Source organism: Mus caroli, chromosome 5 (assembly GCF_900094665.2).
Source record: "Mus caroli chromosome 5, CAROLI_EIJ_v1.1, whole genome shotgun sequence".
NCBI lineage: Eukaryota > Metazoa > Chordata > Mammalia > Rodentia > Muridae > Mus > Mus caroli.
Window position 1 is genome coordinate 98947554 of NC_034574.1, and position 19676 is coordinate 98967229.

Genomic DNA, 19676 nt, shown 5'->3' on the forward strand with positions numbered 1-19676 from the left:
TTGATATCTTAGGGCTTCTTAGGTATAGATTGTTTCAAAGATTTGCATTTTATAGACAGTCCAGGTTAACCCTTTACACCATGGGATAGGTACTAGTAGGAAAAGTGTATATAGATCTCACCACCTGCCACCACTTTCTGCATGGCTGTATCTTCCCTGATCCCCATAGTCAGTCAGTCATTCAACTGACACTCAAAGGCATTTGGGGTTTAGCCTTGCCTACGCACTGGCAACTTTAGCTTTTTGGTGTAAATATTTCATTCTCTGTGTGTATGTGGGTGCTTGTGCAATTAAATGGAGGCCAGAGGCCAGAGGCCAGAGGTCAGCCTTGATCACTGTTCCTTGGAGCTGTCTACCTTGTTTTAGTTTCTAAGACAGAGTCTTCAGCTGGAAACTGGGGCCTGTTGATACGCTAGGCTGTGAGCTGGGATCACAGTGATCTCCCATCATGCCCTACTTCTTATGTGGGTGTCGGGGATTGAACTCAGATCCTCATGCTTGTCTAGCACACATTTTACTGACTGGGCTACCTCTCTATCTTATGGAAATATTTCTAAAAGATACTGTGCTGTTGTGCTTCTGGAAGCAAGATGCCATGAATACAGTTTTCTTTTCTGCTCTCAGCCCGTGCTGTAGTAATAACTCTGAAATCAGAGTAAGGTAAGGTGGGGAGAGCTGGCTGAATCTGACCCCAGTAGGCCCCGACATGCACTCTGTGAAGTCCCCTGTAGCCAGGCTGCTTTTGCAAGACTATCTGGTGCTTGCAAAGGCCAGCTGAACCTGAGGGAACACTTTGGCTTCCTGGGAAGGAAGGGTAAGATGACTGCTTTTCAGATTAGTGGTTGTAGAAATCAAGGGCTGAAGTTTATTTTGCTATAAAATCACTATCTTTTGTGTTGTCCCGTGGGCTTGGCCTTGGCTGTCCAATTAGGAGTTCTTTGAGCACTGATACTACACAGAGCCTCATCAAAATGAGCACCTCTTTAATTTACAGCTTCCTGAACCTTTTGGTTTTGGCTCTGATGGTCAATGTTAACCGTCAACCTGATGCCCAGAGCCACCTGGGAGATGAGCCCCTGGGCATGCCTGGAGAGGGTTACCATGACTACATTCACTGAGGAGGGGTAGCATCCCTACTATGAGTGTATTTCTAGGTAAGTGATTCCGGAGCATACAATAGAGGAGAAAGTCAGCCGAGCCCTGGGAGCATGCATCCACTGTCCCCTCCCCTGACTGGATGGGATGTGACCAGCTGCTTCCAGTTAATGTTCCCTCGTCTCCCCGCCACGAAGGACAGTGCCTTTAGCTATGAGTTATGAATAATCTTCCTTTCTCAAGAGTATTGAGAAACACTTTTACCAGAGTAACAGAGCAACAGAGAAGAGACCAAGGCAGTGACTGGTCTCTGACCTCTCTGATGGTTCTTCTCTGATGGCTCAAAGACTTGAACACTTTCCAGTGGTGTGAGTACTCAGCCCTGACACTCTCCCAAGTGAAGCCTCTTCCAGTGCCTGCTGGCAGAGGCTCTTGCCTCTCTGTAAATGCCCCTGGGCTCTCTCTGGGTGTTTGTGCACACCATTTTATTGATTAGATTGTGAACTTAAAGATATCAATATCTCTCATTCATGTTTGTGGCTCAAGTCTTAAAGATATCAATATCTCTCATTCATGTTTGTGGCTCAAGTCTAAGTGCTGAGAGTGACAGGGTGAATATATATTGAATGATAGTTCCTGGAAATGAAGATGATAGTGTCTTAAATCCACATATCTCATCTGTTACTGTGTAAGTACAGCATTGACCATACGGTAGAGTATAATCAATGGTCCTCCATACAAACATAATCAATATGATATATAGCATATTTATATAAGATATATAGGTCAGGCTGACGAAGAGAGATTCAGGAAAGACCAGTGACAGCTGGGTGTCTGAATTCCACAGAGCAACAGCCTAGAGTCACAGGTAGGATTTCAGTTTTGATGTTAGAATTCCTTCTTCTCTGGGAAGCCTCTAGTCTTGCTCTTAATGCCTCCAACTTAGGTTTAGATGAAGCCATTCACACTGTAGAAAATAATCTGCTTTATTTGAATACTTTTATTTGAATGCCATTCATACAAATACTAACGGCATCTCAAAATATCTTTGTGTCACCGTCCAGACTCCCATATGACCATAAGCATGTGACCTCTTGACGTGCAATTGACACGCAGTGTTAGCCATCATAGCTGGCGTGCAGTGTGCACGTGATGAGTAAACTGGAGGACCACGGTAACAGGTGTGCATTCATTGTTACACTGGATAGCTTTATTTGCTACATTATCTCACCCTTCTTGTATATGTGATGCAGCTAAGAGCTACTATGAAGTAGGAGAGTCAGGGAACTTTAGAAAGTAGTCCAGAAAATGATACCGGCAGCAAAAATCTTATCTGGTCCTCTGATGGGGGCTGTGGCCAGTGTGTCTCTCTCCCCTGTCTCAGACATCTGGAGAGAAGTCTGAGGTGGTATCCACACCTATTGTTTTCACAGTTCATCTCTACAGAAAACACACAGTAACTTGGAGAAGCCATTGGAGTTCTCCAGAATATAACGGAAAGGACAGCAGAGCATTTTTTCTGCTCCCTGCCTCTGATAAAAGTCTTGACTGTGATATATTTTGGATGTCTCCAATACCTTAGACATGTGGTTCTTCCCTGTCAGTCTCCTTAAACGTTGCCTTCAACCCGTTGTACTCTTCTTAGCCACTGTGCCTCTTCTATTGTTGCACGAAGGGCGAGCAGACATTTAAAAACTATTTTCATTTTTCTGTATAAAATAATTGGAGTGTGCTATGAGTCTTTTATACAGCCTCCAGCCTAGGGATTTTCTTTTTTCTCTTTAAGCACTTTCTAGCTGTGTGGGGAGTTTATCCAGGTGAGTTACTGAACACTGGGGTGAGAGTGTTAGCATATGATCGAGGGGCTTGTCACATTCTACCTCCATGTGCATGACTTCTGACTGTTGGATCTACATGGGTGTGGGGCTGGCATCTCTGTGCACCTCTAGGCTCTATGTGGAGTAATAGGGTCCCATTCTCTGCTGGAGTGTGAGGAGGAGGAGGGAGGAGAGGAGGAGGAGGAGGAGGAGGAGGAGGAGGAGGCTGAGCTGGTGCTCAAGGCAGGATACAGTCTGGAAGTGAATGTATTGTCTTCAGGCTTCTTCCCAGTCCTTCCTTGCTGTGACATTTTCCTAGGGGAGACTGTGTTCTTCAGGTGTCCATTTCTCCCCCATGACTCTTACCCATCACAATAGGGCAAAGTTAGGGGCTTCTGGGCTGGCTGTCCTCTGGATGTTCCAGTGACAATTCCAGCTCAGCCAAGGGCTTGGCTCTTGGTAGGCAGATGTTTCTTAGCACAGTTGGGGTTGGGCTGGGAGCAGACACTGAAGGCAAGGGACACCCTTATAATTTTCAGTCTGCTCCACGTCCTGTGGGTTCAGAGGACCATACGTTTGTTTTTAATCTAAAAGTGTCCTTAATCTGTCTCCATGAGTGCAGTTCATAGAGGGGTTTCTCCTTGGTTGTAGCTTTAGATTTCCTGTCATGTTTGGGTTCCAGGAAACCTGCATCTTGGGTGTGGTGGTGGTTCTGTCTCTGAGTTTTCCTACTAACTCTTATGCACAGTTGGAGGTGTGGTGTGGATGGCTGTCCTCTATGCCGTTGACTAGGAACAAAATATCTGTCTTCTGCTTTGAAGAGGGTGCTAGTGAGCCAAACACTCTCCCCTTTCCCTTTCCTCTCTACAGACTCCTGGTAAAGGGTTAGTCCTGATTTCTCTCTGACCTCCTCTTCTTTGCTGTTTTGAGCCTCAGCTTCTTGCTGATGACTCTGGATTCCTGTTAATGGGCATGCAGCCTTGGCACCATTGTGCATGTGGAATCAGAAGGCTGTGGGCGGTGTTCCCCACGGCTGCTGTCCCCCACGGCTGCTGTACCCCACTGCTGCCTGCAGTTCTCTTTCTCTCAGTGAAGAGGAGCAGGAAGTATGTCCCTTTTTAATGTGTGCTCCTGTTCACCCACACAGGACTGGCACCAGGCAGCAGGAAGGCATCAGAGACTGAGCACTCCCTCTAGACAATCCCTTGGCAGTCTCTTCTCCCCTTATGACTCAGTCCATGTTCTTCCACGTCCCTGGAACCATGACCCTCTCAGTGCTCTCCTCAAAGCTGCCCTGCAGCTCCAGCAAGGGGAGGGATAGAAGGTGGAGATGGTGGGGAAGAGATAAAGAGAAGAAGGGCAGAAAGGAGGTGCACACTGCTTTATATGGAAGGGCCCCTCTCTGTGGTGATAGTTCAAGCTGGCACCGTTCAATATTCCTCTAGTTTATAGCCATGAATAAATGATGGCCACAGCCACAGTGCTGTGACAGCAGCGTTAGGTTCTGAGGGGCAAGACTGAAACCCATCTCGACACAAAGTCAACTGCATCATTTTTAAGTGGACACGGCTCCAAGCAACAGCAGATACTTAACAATTAATAGTGGTTGGATGAAAACGGCTTGCCGCTCTGCCCGAGTATGACCTGGATACTTATAAGCAGACATGCAAACCATCCAGGGAACTCAGAAAGTCTGCTCTTTGACCTTCAGGTCTGTAATGTATCAGCCAGACTTTTACATGGTGATGCATTTGTTTGTATAATACAGAGGGAGGTCAGGTGGGACCATCCCTTCCAGCTACTTAAGGCGTCAAAGGCCAAATTCTGCACTATGATGAGCAGTTATCAGATTCCTGACCCTCCCCGTCAATACATTCTAGCTTCCTTTTTTTTTTTTAAGACTATGTACAGTTATTTACCGGCTATTTTATTCTACGATTTCAACCTTTTTGTTTTTCACATCTGTAGGTTTGCTCGTGTACTGAGATAGCTATTTGGTCTCTCTGTGAAAAACGACGTAAGTTTTTTTTAAGGTTTCCACATACAGGGAGCGATTAGAATGTATTATCAACTCCGTCCATTTTCCTTTCTTCTTCCTTCCTTTCTTCCTTTCCTTCCTTCCTCTCTCTCTTCCTTTCTTTGCTTTGTCACATAGCTCACCTGCCAGCTTGTTCTTGTTAATTCAGCTCTTCTGGCTGCTGCTCCTCTCTACCCTCGGCTGTGGGAAGATGAGGTGGCTGAGCAGGGATGGGGGATAGCAGCGGTAGCTGAAGCAAGATGAAAATGAACGATACTTTCAAATCCTAAGCAGGGCATCTGAGGCTAATAATTACATTAAAAAGGCCCTCTGCAGGTAGGTGCAAATAGGCTAGTCTAAACAAGCACGGCTGCTTTAATATGGGCTGTTGGAGAGATGTCATTACCTGACGAGAGTGCCACCTTTCACCTCCAGCCATTGTGATCCGGTAGGTCTCACTAACGGGGAGAAAGAGCGAGGAACTTGTTTGCAGGGATTTGTTGTCTCACGCTCCAAGGCAGCTGAGAGACAAGACGACGCTTACATTCACAAGGTGTGATTGCCTAAGTGTTTGTCTGTGTCTAATTAGTTTGCCTTTGCTGGTTGGTAGCTCCACAGCCAGGAGGCAGATTGACTCTGCGGGCTGTAAGCAAAGGAGGTTGATTGGTGTTGTTATCATTTGTTTATTTAACCCTCCCTCGAACCAGCCAGGCTTCCCCAAATGGGGAGCCTTTTAGCCTGCCTCCTACAAAAACATTAAAGGAGGGAAGGAAGTGGGGGGGGGGGGAGAAGGGAAGGGAGGGGAGGACTGGGGAGAGAGAGAGAGACAGAGACAGAGAGAGACAGACAGAGACAGAGAGAGGGAAGGAAGGAAGGAAGATGGCTGCTCTGTCTGCAGCTATCCTGCTGCCTTTATTGTGTGCAGGAAACACAGGTGCTCTTTTTTCAAGGAACCGCAGGAGACATTTTCCTTAGTGATGATGATGCGCACCCCAAGTCCTCAGACTAGAGGTAGTAGATTCAAGACAAATATTGGTTTCTTTTCTCTCGCCAGTTTAATAAGCAACTGTGGAAGGGGTCATGGTGGCCTGGGACACACACCCTGCAGAAAGCTGTGCCTGATGAGCTAACTTAAAGGAGGGATGGGTTGGTGGCATTGGCCTTCCTGATGTCTACCATAGCATTTACTGTGGGCAGCTCTGGCCTTGGATCTTTAGGGCTGAAGGTCCCTTACTGACCAGGCCCCAGAGAAGCAGTGTTCCCGTCTTTAATTGTCCTGTCCACAGAACTGCCTGAACCCTGAGCTAGAGTCCAGGGGCCATGATTGCAGGTATATTTTTAGCTTCTTCTTCTTCTTTTTTTTTTTTTTTTTTACAAGCAAACAGATTTCCTAAGGACACAGCCGACACAGCACACAACCCTCAGCCCTTTGTTCAGCTAGTAAGGCATGCTACAAAACTGATACTTTGTTTTTAAGGCCTTGTTTCTTTAAAGCCTGTTGGCTCCTCATTACAGCATTTCATCCGTCATCATCATCAACTCTAGCACTGACTGGGCTCTGGACAGACATGTCCTGGATGAGTGACCAGGAATAGTAGAAACAACTGTGGTATTCACTGACACGTTAATTTTAAAGCTTGATCTCTTCAAGTGCTGTTGCTCACTAAAGGACATGGTCTGGATTCTGTTCACAAAGCTAGGTTGTTTGTAATGGCTACTAGCTATTATTAAGTAGCAACTATGTTTTAGTTACTGCTGTTACAGTCTCATTTATTCCTTACAATAATCTACTAGGTTCTACTGTTCTGTAGTTGCACAAACTAGGCCCCCATGTGGTTCTAAGTAATTTGACAAAGGGGATATAGCTTCTTAGTGGTAGACCCAAGACTCAAACCTAGTTCTGCTGGACTTAAAGTCTGTGCTTTAACTAGAGAGTCTCCCTTTTATATGTCCTGAGAGCTGGGTAGCCATCCTAACACTCGCACAGCAAAACTCGTCAAGATTAAGCTCAAAGAGCATATATTACAGGCTACAGCAAAGGAACAAGCCAAGATTGTCATAGCTGACAAAGGCCCTGCTCATGGTGGAGCAAATGCAGGGAGCTTTCTAGAAGGCCATCATCCCTGTGGTTTCTCAGCAGTCTTGTTATCTATGAATAACTGAGTGAACTCATCAAATCAAAGGAGATGTCTAAGAATATCTTATGATTTGGTTGGGAGGATATAGCTCAATTGCCTAGTGGGTAAGAAGCCCTGGAATTGATCCCCAACTGGGTGTGGTGCGACAGTTTGTATATGCTCTGCCCAGGGAGTGGCACTATTAGAAGGTATGGCCCTGTTACAGTGTGTGTGGCCTTGTTGGAGCAGGTGTGTCACTGTGGGTGTGGGCTTTAAGACCCTCATCCTAGCTGCCTGGAAGTCGGTATTCTGCTAGCAGCCTTCAGATGAAGATGTAGAACTCTCAGCTCCTTTGCACCATGCCTGCCTGGACGCTGCCATGCTCATACCATGATGATAATGGACTGAACCTCTGAAATTGTAAGCCAGCCCCAATTAAATGTTGTCCTTATAAGAGTTGCCTTGGCCATGGTGTCTGTTCACAGCAGTAAAACAGTAAGACAGAAGTGATGGCATTTCCTTCAGAAAATCACGGAACACACAAAACACCATGTAGAAGTAACTCTTATTTAATGTAAACGAGCATAACTCAAGTTGAAGGATATATCACATTCAGTCTGTAGATGTTAATACAGGATGTGTATCTAGGAGATGATATGCCCGTGACCCTGTTGGGTAAAAGTTGAAGTCAGAGACAAGTGTAGAAACTCAAAGACTAGCTAGAACAATAGGTGTGCCACCAATATCCTATATTTGGTTAATCTCCTTGATGTGGCTTCTATTTCATGGCATTTACAAAGCACCTGTTACATGCCCAGTACTGGGTTCAGTGCTGGGAATTTAGAGTCAATACATTATAGTCCTGTGGTTGAAGTGCTCCTAGTGAAGTGCAGTGAACTGGGGGAAAGCAAGAGAAGGATTGGGATGGAGAGAGAGAGAGAGAGAGAGAGAGAGAGAGAGAGAGAGAGAGAGAGAGAGAGAGAGACACTGTATCCTGTGTTCTGAGAGCTACTACTAAGACATGGTTATGTCTACCTGGGAAAGCTTTGGGCTAAACACAGGGATTCTGAAGTTGCTGTTTTCCTGTTTCCCTTCCTACAACCTGAACCTGGAAATGGATTAGGGACTGCTGAGTCTGTGCTGAATTCCTAATGTAACTTAGTATATAGAGATGCAAATTTCCCTAACTTCACACTTATGTCGATTTAAGTTGCTGACTGAATTGCCATGCTCTGAGCACAGGCAGTGGACTCCAACATAGTCCTGGATGTTTAAAGTATGCTTACCGGTAATTGGCAAGGCCTCCCGAAATGTGTGAGGTCCAACTGAGGGCCCAGGAGGCCTGGAGAGTGCAAAATAAGGTTGGGAAAATAAGAAAAGGATTGAGTGAGTACAAGGAAGAGCCTGGCAAGGCCAAGATGTGGTACAGGATGTGGGAATGGAGGTAACCATAGGCCTGCACTTATTGCTTGAGGGCCCCTGTTATGCAAAGGACTTCATGCTAAAGAAGGTGGCCATCTTTTCAGGTAAAAAGAGAAGTCTACTTTCTCTCCACTCTTCAAGCACAGTGCTGGGTCCTGGTCAACTGACGTCATTATCCTTCTGATGTGGGCTAGTGTTTGCTAGATTGTGATGCTAAGCCATCATCCCTGCCCCTATTAATAGAAGCACTGGATACCTGACGTAAATATAGGCTCCCAGGCCACTCCAAATCCACAGGTAATGTTGGTTGGGTAATGACCTTTGAATCTGCATTTTAGTGGCACAAGGTGGGTCTCATACTCTGCTGTGACTTATTTTGTGTCTCCTTGCCATGGTTTTTATCCTATCCTTTATGCACTGGATGATTTAACACATAAGAAACAGTATATATATGTATATATATATATATATATACACACACACACACATATATATATATATTAATAGAACACCAGTATTAGGTGATTACCATTACTTATTTTATATAATGTCATAAAAGGAAAAGGAAATTATGCTTTATATAATCACCTACTTGATGGAATTTCATAGCCAAAATATGAAATGTTAGCCTTCCAAGTCAAAGGATTTCTATAAATATCAAAGAATTGTTAGGCTTATGGAAATATAGTTGTTCTGGTTTGGAAGTCTTTAAAGATGATTTCAGAGATGGTTTGGTCTGCTAAGTGCTTACTGCATAGCATGAGGGGTGGAGTTGAGACTTGCAGCCCTAGCATTGGGGAGTGGAGACATGAGGATTCCTGGGCTTCCTGGTCAGCAAGGGTGGCCAAATTGAGGAGCTCCATATTCAGGGAGAGATCCTGACTTAGAACAGTAAAACAGAGAACAGTTGAGGAAGAAACCTGACATTGGCTTCTGACCTCCTGCTCTCACCACCCCACGCACACACATGTGAACATACACACACAAGTACACTGACATATACACACACATACACTAACACATACATACACACAGATACACACAATCACATACATACAAACATACATACATATACACAAACACTGACACATATACAATCACATAAATACACCAGCACATACATACAACACTGACACAGACACACTGGCACATATATACACACATGTACTGGCATATATACACTGGTATACACACACACATTTGCTGGCACATATATACACACAGGTACATATACACACTAGCATATACATATACACTAGCACATTATACACACACTGTCACATACACACACTGACACATAAACAGACACATTGGCACATATACATACACTGGCATATACACACAAACTGGCACATATGCACATATTGGCTCATACATACATACTGGCACATACATTGGTACATATACACACATACACTGGCACATACACACAAACACACTGGCACATATACACACACACTGCCATACACACACTGATATACACATACATACATTGGCAAACACACACTGACAATGTACACACACAATGGCAATATATACACTTACTGGCACATACACACACACACTGACACATATGCACATACATGACACATACATGTATACACATGCACACACTTTCATATACACAGTCTGATTTCATTCTCTAACTCCTTACAGGATCTTGCTTTTTATGAAGAGCTCTGCCTTTGAGGTCAGGCCAAGCTGGCCGATATCTAGACTCTGCCATTGTGACCTTGGGATTACAACGCTGAGCTGGACCCTCATGCTTTTATATCAAGCACTCAATGGGCTGAGGCATCTCTCCCCTCTGGCCTTTAGTTCCTTGTCTATGAAATGGCCACTCTAATACCTGGATGTGAAGGATGCTAACCCTGTCTGGCACAGCCATCAACAACCAGCCATCGTTAGCTCTTCCTTAAGTTATCTGTTTCCCTGAAATGCCATCACTCACTGGCAGACCAATCGTCATAATCTTGTCACAGCTGCACTGAGTGGAGATCTCTAAACTTAGCCTCACTAATTTGCCACATGAATTTGCTCCACTAATTTGCCCCAGAGCTGCACTGTTGCTATTTGACCTGTGTCCTAATTGGAGACACCTCCTGGGTGATCAAGGCAAATGCCTGGGACCTGGGGCTCAAATAAGCAGTGGACCAAGGAGCAGAGTGAAGACTGCCTGAAGTCCTCGGTTCCCTTCCCTCCTGTGACGGTAAGCAGCACCCCCCCCTCTCATACACACGCACACAAACACATACACCCACACACATTCTTGTGGCCAAGAATAGACATTTTATATTGTGCATTCTTTATGGTGGGAGTTTATAAAATTTCACCAGTTTATGAAAATTGTTTAAAATCTAGGAAATTAACAGGAAAACCAGAGGGGAGTTCTTGTATTGAATATTGGCAAAATACCAGTTAAAGTGTTCTTTTGGGTAAAATGAGTAATAAAAGCTGTCAAATGGAAAATGGGTTGACTGAAATTTATTCTCAGTTTTACACTGGGTCTTAATCAAATGCTTATAGCTGTGAGGGCTTTCATGACAAAATATGAATATGTTCAAGTTGCATTGGTTGCAGAATTATATCAGATCTAGCCGATGTAAATGTAAATTTATTCAGTGGAAAACCCCCACTGCCACAATATAATCATTTGCATGTACGATACCAGTTCAACCTTTCTCAGTTTTTTCCTAAACTTCTTTAACTCTCCCCTTCCAAACACTGTCATGCAGTATAAATACCAACACTAATACAGTCAATCTAATTGAGGGTTTTAAGCTAAAGAAGATTTTTGATAGCTCTATAAAATAATAACTCCTATATTATGTAACCTACAGGCGTACATTTTGATCACGATAACCCTTAAGGTTTCCTTTTTGCTTTTATTTTTTTGTAGCTAATGGGCAGATGGATTGTTCTGTGTTACATTTCCAGTTTTGTTCTAATGACGTGGCTGTTTTGTTGTTTCCGTCTTCTCCCCTTTATTCCTACCCATTTAGGGAAATAATTCTGGAAAAGACTGGGACTGTTCAGTATTTAGAAGTCCAGTGAACCAGAAGCTGGTGGTCCTCAGGTCTCTGGAGGCCCCAGCTGTCCAGTGGCCTCAGCTGTCTGGTGGCACCAGCTGTGTGGTGGCCCCAGCTGTCCAGTGGCCTCAGCTGTCCGGTGGCTATGCTTCAGAGAGTGGTATGAGGGCCTGGGTCAGTATTACTGGACCATGAAGGTTTACGATGCTTTGAATGTCTATATATGGCGTGTGTGTTCTGGGCTGTAGCATTCCTATGTAATTTGGTGACTTATATCACATTTGTCAGTCTGTGAGAATCGCATGGTTAGAGTCAGGCCAGGGATTCTGGCAGTGTCTTAGCCCTATTTCCCTCCAATGCCTGTGTCTGATGCTATACTTGATCTATCCTTACTGCAAAGCCAGCTGCAGGGAGCTCTGTAACTGTGGTGTATTAGGGGGATAGAATCCGCTGTTAGGTCCCAGGTGAGCCACAGCAACACATTCAAGTAACAAGACCTCACTCAGCTCATGGCTTCAGACTGGCCATTTCTTGCTCCACTAGAGCTGTTTTCCTAACGTTAAGTGTTTTTGCCCTTTCGCTAGGAAGACTTTGAGACTTTAGATAGTTAGTTCAGTTCATTTTCTCAATTGTTTCAACTTCCTAGAGGACTGTTGGTTCGGAGTCAGGACCTTAATGATGAAGGCAACAAAGGAAAGCACCAATCTATGACAACAATGTATCTCCTGAATTTGATGCAACACATTAAAGCAGAACTTGTGGGCTATCAAGGTGGCTCAGCAGTTAAGAACACTGGCTGTTCTTCCAGAGGTCCTGAGTTCAAGTCCCAGCAACCACATTGTAGCTCACAACCATCTGTAATGTGATCTGGTGCCTTCCTCTGGCTGTAGGTGTACATGCAAGCAGGGCAACCCTATATTTCAAACAAATAAAAATACACAAATAAGTACATTTTAAAACAGAACTCTCTTCCTACCCAAGAGAAAGAATTTCTCTATTCTAGGAAGGCTTGTGGAAGCCATGTCTCTCAGATGTAAACACTCTTTGTTTTATCTCCACAGTGATTTTTCTACTGGCTGATCTTGGTTTCTGTCTTCTCTTTTAGGAGATTAAAGAACACCACTCAGTAAAACAGCTTGCATGCCTCAAAGCCAAGGTTATGCATAACTTTAATTTTTTTAAAGCCTACTTTTAATGATGGTTCTTAAACACTTTAACCTCCCTTGTAGCCCACCACCTACCAGAGGGAGTGGGGAAGAAAAGATATGGGGGAAGTGGATCTGTTTAGAAAATTTTTTGTTGTTGTTTTGTTTTTGTTTTAGCAACTCCCATCTAAGTTGTCAGGAAATCAGTAGTTCAGTTCACAGCAACGGCAGCTTGATCCACTCACAAATATTTCACGAATGTATCAGTTGTCTAGTTTCATAGAGCTGGGATAGTAAACAGGAATTAGCAGCAGTGGTACGACCTAGCAGAGACAGCCAGGTCTCAGTCTAATCAGCTTGAGTCAGCAGAAGGGCCCTGGGCCAATGGACATAGCAGGAGAAGGCTTTGGCTATGCTCTCTCAGCACAGCAAAGAGAAGATCCGTGAACTTAGGAGAGAGGCCTTGCAAAGCTAGCTCTGTAAGCACAGCTCTCCTCACACTCTGTTGAGTCCTATTCATACTCCCTCCCAAACATCACCTGTCCTGAACGGGTCTTGCCTCACCATGTGAGTCTGACTTAGCAAAACTCCCATGTGCATTTGTCTCAGCTGACATCACTGCCAATCAGCCAGAATCAGTGGAAGCAGCCAGAAGCCGCAGCACACCACCAGAAGTTTCTTGGTGCATTTCTCTCTATGGAGTTCTGACAAATGAAGCTCAACTATGCAATGTAAGGCGAACTAATACATGTGTGTTCTTATCAAAGAATCCTTCACCGTGTGTCCTTTCACATGATTTTTTTTCCAGCAAAACATCCTTCAACCTGTGTCTGCTTCAGTGAAATGTTCCTTCACCTGTATGCTTTAATAAAACATCCCTTCACTTGTGTCTGCTTCAGAAAAACACTACTTCACATGTTTGCCCCAGCAAAACACCCTCCGACACAACTGACTCTCCACAGAACCCTTATGTTTCCACGTCAGTTATGACTCTTTTTCCCTGTGTATTATTACACAACCTGTGCCCTCACGTTTCATACACTTATACAGATGCTTCTCTGCCCATTCTCTTCCAGTAGGTTGTATTCTCTGGAGTGAAAATGTAGTCAGTTTTCCTGGCTGTGTTTCTAGCCCTTGTCAGTATGAAGTCAGGAGGTGTGTCTGTCCATACTGATGATGCATGGCTGAATAAGAGAGGATGAAGGTAGGGTCTCCATGCTTGCTCCTTCTGAGGATGCTCAGGAAGAAGAAAATGGGGTTCACTGGCTTTATTGGGAATATGGGAAACTTCTTGGTATGACTCTAACATTCACCTTTCAAATGTAGGGCACACATGAAAAGCGGGGTCAGACTTCCCAATAGAGGCTCCCACCTATGCAATTCCAGGTCCATGCAGCCAATCACTGACTAGGAATTAGAACATTTCTGATCATAAGGATCTTCTGGGACTTAAGGGAGGCTGCCTTGAGTGTGGCTTCAATATGGACAGGAAGTAAAAGATAGGCCATTGGAAGTAAGGGATAGGCCATTGGGTATGGTCGGAATGGATCTCTGTGGAAAGGCGAAAGAGTTTAGCTTTGGCCTGGCCAGGAAATTGCCCAAGAAGAGAATATGCTTGTCTTTCTGGATGAAGATCACCTTTTGTGGTGTGTGTGTGTGTGTGTGTGTGTAGTGTATCTGTCTGTCTGTCAGTCTACAGGTATGCATTTGTGTGTGCATGTTTGTGTATTTGTGCATATTCATGTATATTACATGTATGTGAAACTATTCACGCATGTGTAGGTCATAGGACAACCTGAGGTCTCGTCTCTCTTCAGGAACATCCTTGTTCTTTTTGGAAATAGAATCTCTCACAAGGACCTGGAGATTGACAAAGTCGGCTGGCCAGTGAGTCTTAGGACTATATATCTGGTATGTATGTGTTCATGTGTATGTGGGTTCATGAGTGTGTGAGGGTACAGGTGAACTTGTGGATGCATATGTGAAGCACATGTGTGTGGAGAGCAGAATTCATCCACCTTGCTTTTTGAGTCAGGATCTCTCCATGGGACCTTAAGAACCATGCACCTTGCTTTTTGAGTCAGGATCTCTCCATGGGACCTGAGGCTTGCGGATCAGGCAGACTGGCTAGCCAGTGAGCAGGGCTGTTGCTGTGTCCGGCTCTCCAGCACTGAGATTTCAAGCATGTGTCGCCACACTCAGATGTTAATGTAAGTTCTGGAGATTAAAGTCAGGTCCTGACACCTGGGTGGCAATCAGGTCACCAACTAAGCCATCTCCACAGCTGGGGAGTCACCTTTGCATCTCAACACTGGCCATGAATGAAACTCAACCCTCAAGCATGGGATTGGTTAGGCAGATGGGGTAAAGAGGATCAGAATATGGAAGGTAGGAAAAGACAATTTCTGTTTTCACTGGACTTTTGGAAACCTAGAAGATACAGAGTCAAAGATCCTTCATTTTAGTCTGTCCAGCATTTGGGGGAATCCTGTGATCTTCAGAGGCAACTTCAATACACCTATGAGGTAGTATCTTAGTTAGGGTTTTACTGCTGTAAACAGATACCTTTTATAAGGACAACATTTAATTGTGGCTGGCTTACAGGGTCAGAGGGTCAGTCCATCATCATCAAGGCAGGAGCATGGCAGCATCCAGTCAGGCATGGTACATACAGAGCTGAGAGCTTTACATCTTCATCTGAAGGCTGCTAGCAGAATACTGACTTCCAGGCAGCTAGGAACTAGGAGGAGGGCCTTAAAGCCCACGCCCACAGTGACACACCTACTCCAAGGCCACTCCTCCAAATAGTGCCACTCCCTGGGCCAAACCTATTCAAACCACTACAGGTGGTCCCTCTTAGAATGAAAACCTTATTGTTTTGTTCCTAAACCAGCTTAAATCATCAGGCAATTTAACAATATTGTCTGACAAAAGAAATTTTTTTTTTTTGCTTCTGAGGAAAGTGTTCACGTTAGCACTTGCTCCCTGACTGACTAGGGCACTGCCTGCTTCTTTTTTCCCAGGGGACAGGGTGAATTTGGCCAGGGAAGTTTGGAAATGAACCAGGAAGATGAATGCACTGGGGGATGTGGGCGGAGCCGAGCCGAGCAAGTCCTGCTTTATGCAGGAGCAAAACTGACAAGGAGAGCATTCCAGCACTTGTCCTTCAACGCCTTCTCTCCTGATTTGCATATTTCCCACCAAAGGTACATCTTCAAGTTCGGCTCCGAAAAGCGCACATGCTAATTTTCCTACAGATCTATTATGTATGAATGAGAAAAGTCTATTCTCTCCTCGGTGTGCGGAGGATTTGTGCATGTAACCCCCCATTAGTGTTAATGGCAGATCTATGCATAATCGCCCTAACTCCCAGAATCCAGGGCGCCTAACTAAGCCACTCTCAATTACTTACACACACAGTGACAGGGAGCAGGGAGCAGGCTCGGGGGCTACATTTCAAGTTTTTATGTATTAGTGGTCCACGTCCAAAAACCGGTACAAAGGATGTAAGTAGGAAAGATTCGCTCATCTCAGTTCCTGTAAGACACGTCATGGATTCTGTTGGCTTAGATGTCTCCGTCCCACAAGACTGGGCTGGTGGAGACTGGAGGCCATGATGCTCGCCCTGGAGGTGAAGTTCGGAGAATGACCTTCCTGTGGACCATGTGGCTGTTGTGGTTTCAGGTGGTTACTGTGGTTTCAAGACTGAATGAAGAAATGAATGGGTTAGGTCAGACATGATTATGCAGCTAATGACTCTCTGATTTCAGCCTTAGGTTTGAATTTGCAGTTACACACACACACACACACACACACAGACACGCACACACACACATGCACACAATGATAGGGAGCATATATTAGTGATAATGAAGCTGGGTTGTAGACCTGCATTTCAAGTAAGTATGTGTGTGTGTGTGTACATGTGTGTGCAGGTGATTGTGCTTATGTGTGTGGTGTGTGCATGTTGAGTCCAAATACTGAGACCAGAGTTTTTTTTTTTTTCCAGCTTTTCACCTTAGTGTTTGGACAGAGTTCCTCATTGGACTTGCTGATTCTATAGACTAGGGCTTCCCTCCTGCCTGTCTCCATCCCCATAGGACTAAGTTTACAGATGTGCACCTAAATTTTATGTGAGTACTGTGATCTGAACTCATGTCCTTGGACGTGTACAGAGTACTTTATCCCCTGAGCACTCCAGGACTTCTGGCTTGGGAGCCACTAGCTTCTATTTATCATATGTACTTCTTAGGTCCCAGGAGCCTGAACTGCCACAGCTAATTTTTCCATTAACCTTACTTCCTTAGTTTATAGCAAATTAACTCAGAACCAGAGAGTATAATTTATGTCTACGATCTCACAGCCAGTATGACAAGTTTTGAAGTTACCTATATTTAAAGATTTATTTATTATTATTTTAATTATGTGTATGTGTGTGTTTGTATGTGTGTGTACATTTTTGTGTATATATGAGTGTGTATATATATATATGTGTGTGAGTTTGTATGTAAAAGTATGTGTCTGTATGTGTGTGTGTGTGTGTGTGTGTGTGTGTGCATGAAAGTGTCTGCAGTGGTCAAAAGTACCTGGTCCCTCCCAGGGACTGGACCACCAGCCAAAGAATACATATGGAATGACCCATGGCTCTGGTCACATATGTGGCAGAGGATGGCCTTGTTGAACATCAGTGGGAGGAGAGGTCCTTGGGCCTGAGGGTGTTTGATGCCCCAGTGTAGGGGGATGCCAGGGTGGGAGGATGGAAGTGGATGGGTGAGGGAGCACCCCCATAGAGGCAGGGGGAGGGGGGATGGGATAGGGGGTTTCAAGACTGAATGAAGAAATGAATGGGTCAGGTCAGACATGATTATGCAGCTAATGACTCTCTGATTTCAGCCTTAGGTCCAGAAAAGTGTGGACTCTGCCAGAAAAGCAAGCAAGGTAATGGTGAACTGGGTAAAGTGTGTACACACCCATGCACAGCAGTGCTTACTACCTCTGGCACACCAAAAGAACTTCATTTCACTGAATGTTCTTTTAGATCCACAGACAGATAACTCAAGTTCTTGCTTGACCAAAGTTGATGTCTCCCTCATGATTCCAAGAGCAAAAGGCTTTTGATGCAATTTGAAAATTAATCTACCCTGTACCTTGCCCGAAAGGCTGTCACTTCCGAAGCCTACACGCTCTGATTCTACACTACTAATAACTGATAATCAGTATATTGATAATCAGTATAGTTAAACAGATGTTAAAATTTGTCTTGCCCCACCTCCACACATTGCAACCCAGAAGTCTCATCCCTTCTGAGGGGTGGCTTGGAGCCAAGAGAAAAATGAACTCAAGAACAGACTATACTCCCTTGCATCTGAGGCAACCAGCAGCAGGACAGTCAGTCAGTCACTGGCAGTCTTACTTCATGGCTCATGACTGAGTTCAGAATGGGAATGTGGTTTGCAAAACATCTCAGAGCAGCAAGGCAGCTGAGTAAGACTGAGTTCTGATTGCTAGTATGGAAGGTGGTATGCATGGTAGTAAGTTGGTACACTCCTTCCTTGGAAGAACTTCTGAGATGGTAAATTCTGCCAGTTGACCAGTTTCCTTAATTTACACGGATAATAGTCTTAATTTACTCGATGTTGGCACATTCATCCTAATATATGGAAATAATTGAAACATCGTGTCTAGAAAAAGGATGGATATGGTTTCTGGAATGTGGGCGCTTCTCATAGATTCTGACTGTGAAGGATCCTTGCTTAGTGCGTGTGACTCTTCAAGCCAGTGGCAAGAGGCCTGTCAACATCCAGTGGTACATTTTGTTTTGGAAAGACTTATTCAGTTGAAGTTCATTTGGACCTTGACCGTGAGGGCAGGACACAATCTGCAGGTCTCTGCAGGTACTTGAAGGATTGAGGCAGGTAATTGAGGATGTTTGCTCATTAGTAAATAGAAAGAGGCCAGTCCTCGATAGTTACCCTGCAGCCTTGGGTCTCTTATTCATGTCTGGGGCTTCTCCACTGAATCAGTAGAAGCGGGGTTACACTGTGACTGCAGTGTGCAGTGCACAGTGTGCAGTGTGTTGACTACGTTGGCAAACTCAAGAGTAGCAAAATGGAGCCACATCCATCAAAGCAGAATGAAGGGAAGAGAGAATTAACTCTATGAAATTGTTAACCTAAGTGAGTTTCTGTTTATTTCTCCAGCTGTGGGGACAGATGTTTTAAGTTGCTGTGCTTCCATCATAGATCTGTCTGTCTTCATCTCCCTCCACTTTGCCTGAGTATTTGGAAGTTCTTTGATTAGGTACCTGTTTATTTCTATTCTTTTTCTCTTGATAACTCGACCCCGATCAACTCTTGTGAACTTAGAGAAATGATCCGCTTGTGGCTAACTTTTTAAAGTCCCCTTTCAGTTGTAACGATACTATCCACAAAAATGCCCATGAATAGCTTAGAGCTTTAAAGGGTGAATGGGATCATATTTGCAAAGTACAGAACCAACAGACATATTGTAGTGTCTACTCAGACCTTTTCATATCTTTGCATGTGGCAGTGATACCCATGATAGCATCAATGGCTTTACTCAGAGGAGGAAAAATGTCTAAATAGCCTGCAGATATGTCTCTAAAAAGTGCCTTTACAGCTTGCTGAAGAGATAAAGTTTCTGGAAAACAAATTAGACCTTAAAGATGATTTTCCTTCCCTAATCAATTCTATGTGACATATTGCTCTTATCTGACTAGAACATGACAAACCAAGATGTTGTCTACTTACTCTGCATGCTTCTAAAAATCCAAGCTTTTGATTAAGTTTGTTTTTTTGAAAATTTCATACATCCATACTGTACTGGCTGGTTTTGTGTCAACTTGACACAGCTGGAGTTATCACAGAGAAAGGAGCTTCAGTTGAGGAAATGCCTCCACGAGATCCAGCTGGAAGGCATTTTCTCAATTAGTGACCAGAGCAGGAGGTCCCCTTGTGGGTGGGACCATTTCTGGGTTGGTAGTCTTGGTTCTATAAGAGAGCAGGCTGAGCAAG